General features: G+C 44.1%; 1 protein-coding gene across 1 annotated transcript in view; it reads left to right on the top strand.

Annotated features, from left to right (window-relative positions):
- The first annotated feature begins 499 nt into the window (after window positions 1-499).
- Window positions 500-6142, top strand: part of FGF14 (fibroblast growth factor 14) — a 525484-nt gene continuing 519841 nt past the window's right edge. The window contains exons 1-2 of the mRNA XM_061626601.1: window positions 500-523; window positions 1723-1820. The gene's annotated coding sequence lies outside the window, so the exon portion shown is untranslated. The remainder of the gene's footprint in view (window positions 524-1722; window positions 1821-6142) is intronic.

The following is a 6142-nucleotide window of genomic DNA, read 5'->3' as shown; positions in this document are numbered from 1 at the left end:
GCTTCACAGTGTGCCCTGCCTGATGCTTTCGGTTCAACTTGCAAACATGGTGGTTTGTCCTTCCAAAGTGCGAAAGAAGAAACCCTTACAAAATCCAGCTCTTGTGTTGATTCAGAAGATATTCGTCAACTGCCCTTCCCCATCCCCCACCCGGCGACAGGGACAAGGGAGACACTTTCAGGGAGTTTGTGACTGAAAGGGAACTAAGCGAAAGGCCACCTGTCCCACAGTAGCTCAGGCAGAGGGGGTGTGTGTGTGTGCACGCGCACGCTGTGGTGCCGTCAGGGCAGGACTCTGGGGCAGAAGTCCAGGGCGCCGCTCAGCAGGAGGGGCCCCAAACCCAGCAGGGCTGATTGGCCACATGTTGAAGTAAGTCAAGTCATGCACACTACCTCCTCAAGGAGCTCCCGCCCCCAGGAAGTCTATCAAGTCCAGAATCTAAAAATGACCTAACTGCACCACTCTTTCTCTCTTTTCAGCGTGCCTGTATAAGGTTTGCTTTATGGGTCTTGTTGGTGGGATGGTAAGATCCTCTTGAGCGTGAGTCTGTCTGTTTCTCTGTTTTAGCGTGATGATCGTGCGCTTCAATCCAAGCAGGCTCCAGCGGGGAAACTTGCAGTACATTACATAAGGAAATGCAAATTGCAGGTGCTTTGGACAGCCCCACAACCCCTAGGGCTCACGTCTTCTTCCAGCCTTAATACCCCCATTCCCTTTCTGTCGTGTACCTCTGGCAAATGGAGAGAAATGTTGGGGGGGGGGAGCAGGGCAAAGGAGTCTTCCAAGACAGCAGCGCCACAGCCAGGCACCCACTCCCTCACACACACTCGGGCTCAAGCCCGACGAGTTGGCTAGTAGAGCTCGCCTGTGTGGCCTTGGGGCCTGCAGTCCTTACTGTACTTTGGAAACCAAGAGCCTGGCAAGGTGTGTGTACTGTGTGTACTGAGCCCGAACAGAGCGACGCGGATGATGGGAAGACTCGTGTTTTATGCGTGCGCGCGCGCGTGTGTATGCGTGGTGTTGTCTGCCCTGCAGTGGCAGTTTCTAAGCGGGTGGCTCCTGACGCTGGCACTGCAGTGTAGTAGATCACAGGCATCCGCGCTGACACACCACCACCACCAAGCTGCAGCTGCGTTTGGGGCAGCCGCTACCTCCTTTGGTTTGGACTGGCAGTGCTAAGGGACAAACTCTGCATCTTCTTCGGTGTGTGTGTCTTGGCTCTGTCCGCTTAACCGCTGCAGCAAACCGAAGAAGCTCCTTCCCAGAATACCAAAGAGGCCCCAGCAGTCCCTTCAGCTTTACGGGGGGGGGGTGGAAATAGAGAGAGGCAGACCGTTTGGTTTTGCCTTCTGTGCATGACAAGCGCAGGAATGGTCTCCGCTTGTTGGGTTGTTAAATGAGATTAGATTGGCGTTGAGCCTTTCCGGGAGGCGCCCTTTATTTCCCATTTGCAAGCACTGCAGTATTGGGGAGGCAGCGCGCTTGTGCTGGGGCAACTTTGCAAACGCGCAACGCCTTCATAAGAATGAATGAATAAATGGTCCTCCAGCCCTCCCGGTTTAAAACAACAACAACAACACAAAGCGCTCTTAAGAAAGCACTTGCTTCCTTGACCAGCTGAACGCAGTCAGGTGCTGGTGATATCTTGAGGCTGAGTGAGGACTCAGTTCAGTCAGAGAAACTGAAATAATAAACCTCTTTTGCCTCTTGTTTCTTTTCCAGTAACAAAGGTGTTGTACATCTGAGAGCAAAAGAGGGGCAAGGAAGAAGGGTGCCCCTCCCTTGCAAGCAAGAGAAATGCACAGCCCAGGATAACCAGTGTGAGCACATGAATATTTTGGACTCCTTTAGATCCTTCCAGGCACAAGTGAGAGGTTCCTTCTCAGGATAGTTGCCCAGAGATTATGATGACTCCTTCCAAGAAGGATGGTACACGGAGCTTCTTTCTAGATGCCTGGGGACCCCAAAATGCTGCAGTTTCCTTTTCACGGGGTGTAGGCAGAATGAGTAAGAATACATAAGAAATGTCATTAGAGGCCTTTAGGATTTGTAAGGGTTAAGCAATACTAAGATATCTCTGTTCCTACCCCACTCCCCAAAATCCGTATTCTTTTTTATTTTAAGCAGTTTGTAACATGCTGTTGCTGTTCTTTCTACTCTGAGGGGAAAAGTAATTCTGGTCCTAGTGAGGTGACACACAACTCAGTGCAAAATGTAAATATGCTGTAGCAAGACCTGTACAGTACATTTTAATATGGTTAGAGGGGTGGAGGAAGGTGCCAAGTTAAGTGTGGCCAAAAAGGTCAGGTGTTTTGTATCATCTTTCTGTTTCAGCATCACTGTATTAGCCATGCAGCAACCTGACATGGTGGATTTTGATCTATACTTTGAAGCTATTTGCTTTCCAGAAGTTACGGAGCTTTTCTCTCTCCCACGTACACATGACACACACCAACATACTCTAGCTTTTGTTGTGGTAATATGGTTTCCCTCTCCATCCCCTCTTCGCTTTCTGTTTCAGCTAAAGCCTTTAATATATGCCACAAGTAGTCTGTGGTCCTGAGGTATATGTCTGCTGTGAAATTAATAGATCAATTAATGTGAAATATTAGAGGGCAAGACCCTCTAAATTGTAAAACAGCCCTGAGGAATTGTCTGAACATGATCGATCATGGTTTGTTTGTTATGACTCAGAGGAGGATAAATAGGTTATGATTTTAAGGTGGGAAAGAGTTGGCAATGCGTGCGGTGGCTACATGAATAGATTTCTTTGACAGTGGTTGATGTACTGTAGCAGGTCAACTACTGGCCCATGTACTAAAGTTTGTCAGAGGCAGCATTTTTCTATGATGCTACAACTCTTGAGAAAAACAAGCTATACAAGAAATAGAGTGTTTGACCTCTAGAAACAAACATTGGAGTGTTTACATAGTCATGACAGAATCTGTGTTGATGGTGGCTAAATCATGCTTTGAACGTAATAGATTTCATTTTGGGGTTTTTTTTGTGGTGTTATGGCCTATTGGTTATAATGATGAAGACTAAAGTGGTTTCATGCTATAGCAAAAGTAAGGCTGTGCAAATCCTAAGCCAGTTTACCAGACAATAAGCCCCGTTGAACTCAGTGGGATTTACTTCTGGGTAAACTGCTGCACAAACTTCCCAACGCAGCACAACGCCAAAACAAAAGTATGTGCCACTGAAACATTGCAAGATGATTTAATTTTTAGAGACGTTATGAAGTTAAACTCTAGTCATCTTGATTAGACTTGTTAATGGGTTAGCTGAAAGAACACATTGCTGCTCTTTTCTTCTTTTCTTCAGAGGGATAAATAGTCCCAGACATACATCACCCACATAGGGTAAGTGTACTTTTGTTACACAAGTGTTTATTAGAAGATGAGGGCCAAATCGTTTTGTGGCTTCTAAGCCAATAATTAATCATGTAAAATGTAAAGTCTTGTTTGATTGCCTAGACAAATAGTTCACCGTAATATCTGGAATATTCATATTCTTCTGAATATATTTTTATTCTTCAGTTTGAAATATGATGAAAATGTCTTAAAAATGGTTAGCATTTCTCTAACACTGATGTGTCTGAGTTGTTAAAGCCATTTGTATGTGGACATTTCCCCAACTTTTTTCAAATGACAGCATCGTCTTTTCCTTTCCTCTGTTTTTCCTTCCTCTGCATTGTTTACTTCTTCAGATTCTTTAATTTCGCATCAAATGCCTTTTGTAACATCAGAATGACTGACGTGATGCACTAATTTAATTTTAGAAGGTGAGAGAAATCTGATAATAACTGTGGAGTTCACACCAAAATAACAACTGAAATGCTTAGTTTATCTTTTTCAAATGTGGATGGTTAAATATATGTTTGATTTTCAACTTGTGGGTTGTAAGAAAGGAGACATCTTGGTTCTTAACTTTTTGTTTATTTTCAAGAGGAAAGATTTTGTGACTTGTTTGGTTTTGTTCCATCTTTAATATTTAAAGTGAGCAAAATAAGTTGATGTTTCAAAGTTTGTATATTGTGTCATTAAAGTTGTTTTGTCTTGATTTTCCCCATTATATTGTGCCTTGTTGTTTCGTCATCCTGGCTTTTGCACATTCAGGGAAGGGAGGGTGGATTGTTTGAAGTTGGAATCAGAGCAGGCCCTAGACGCTTTGCCTTATCAAGCGACTGTACTGCATGATCCAAAAGATGTGTCCTCCTGAACCTTTTCCAGTACCACAGAGGATGTTGGAACACAACTTTCTGATCACATGTGGATGCCTGTGCACAAGTGTAGCATCCCTATATCCTTTGTGACATTGCATGGGACACCTCTAAGATTGCTCAAAGCTGCATTGGCACCTCTGAACAGTTTGCAGCCCCAAGATAATTGCTCCAGTTGCTATTGCTTTCACTCAAGATATATAAGGGAATCTATGAACTGCATAAAGTTCTGAGTGGAAAATGGAACTCATATATCTACTATTACCAACTTTACAAGTGCTCAGCTGCTGACCTGGAGGCAGCACTGTGCCAGCAACACAGTTTTCTTTGTCAAACATTGACCATATCTATGCATTCTGTGAATGCATATGAGTTAGTAGGCTTGGAGTGTAAATAACATGAGGGCAGAACATTTTAGTGATAGTGAAAGTGCCTTGATTTCCTTGTTATCCTGCACATCCTTTTCCACTGTACTCTAAGCCTAGTGTTGGTGGGACAGTTTCCTTCTTTGCTATCTACAAAGATAAGTATTTCCCGAGTCCATGTATGAACCACCAAGCTTGTGAGGAAGGTGGGGAGGTGGAAGAATGATATCTCTGGATGGAAGAGGATGTTAAGGCCATGTTAATAGAGTTTTCTGCCCCTGTATTCTTTCAACTTGTAAACACATATAAGGAACAATTTCCTTTACTCCAAGGGTTTATCTACACGGTGGTTTACTGTGTGTTTGGTGCTAATCACATCTCCTTTAAATTTGAATGGTTCACATGACGTTACTGGCAAACAGAAGCTATCCCACAGTTTCCCCCCTGTAAATCCGTACTAACCCAATTCACTAATAATACGAAAAGGGAAGAAAAAAAGTCTTGACTCCATATCTCTAGTGCTTGCAGATGCTTTGCTCCAATGCTTTTAGGTGGGTATGTCAATTGTTCCCTTCTCCAAGCCCACTCCATTTACCTCCCTTTGTTCATGTTATTTCCTGTGGGCTGACAAGCAACTTCCGGTTGCTTTCCTCCATTCTGCTAGCCTTTTTTTATGTTGCAGCAAATGGTGCCTTTATTTTCTTTTCCCCCTAACTTGTGTGCAAAAATGTAGCAGTGCTCAAAGAAAGATTTGTATTTCAGCTGTATCCTACCAGGGAAACACAGGTATTCACACTTCTAGCTTTTTTAAAAAGGAATCTACTGCAGCTGGTAGAACAGACTGAGCATGCTCAGTCACCTAGAAACCAGAGGGAGTGGAAATGTATAATTAGAGGGCAGGGCCAGGGGTGTAGTCGTCCAGGGTCTCAGGGGGTCTTAGATTCTTTACTTTTTTGGGAGCATGGTCCCGGCAGGGTTCCTATGTCTTCAGCATCCTATGAGACAATCAGCATGAAAGGGGAATGTGTTAGCCACTGAGAAGAATCTTCTAATACTCTTCCTTGTTCTTTCCTGCTGATTGGAACCAATCAGAGTGACAGGTGAGTCAGCTATTGAGAAGACTCTTCTCAGCAGCTACACTCTCCCCTTTCATGCTGATTGACTCCTAGGGATATATGTTGTTGTGGGAGAAGGCATTAACAAGATCACATTCTCAACCCAGCAGCAAAAAAGGGTGTGTGTGTGGCTGTGACTAACCTGAAGGGTCCCTGTACTTCTGAATTTGCCACTGTACTACTGGGCAGGGCTACAAGGAAAAGGCGAGACTAATCCTCCTCAGAAGAATGCCTGTTATTGTGAATGGGAAAAAGTGATTGGCAGCTAATATTGAGCAGGAACTGCGGACAATGCAAATGAAAAGCAAAAGTAAAAGAAGTGTATTTCCTGTGAAGAAATGCTCCCATGTAGATGAGCCCCAAATCTGCGAATCAGCATGTCACAACCAAGAATGGTTTCCCCTTCGCTAAACACAAAAGCTTAGTTAGCCCTACCATGA

The sequence above is a fragment of the Rhineura floridana genome, chromosome 5, assembly GCF_030035675.1.
Source record: "Rhineura floridana isolate rRhiFlo1 chromosome 5, rRhiFlo1.hap2, whole genome shotgun sequence".
NCBI classification, from domain to species: Eukaryota; Metazoa; Chordata; class Lepidosauria; order Squamata; family Rhineuridae; genus Rhineura; species Rhineura floridana.
Note: the sequence above shows the minus strand (reverse complement) of the source record. Positions and strands in the feature narration are given on the sequence as shown.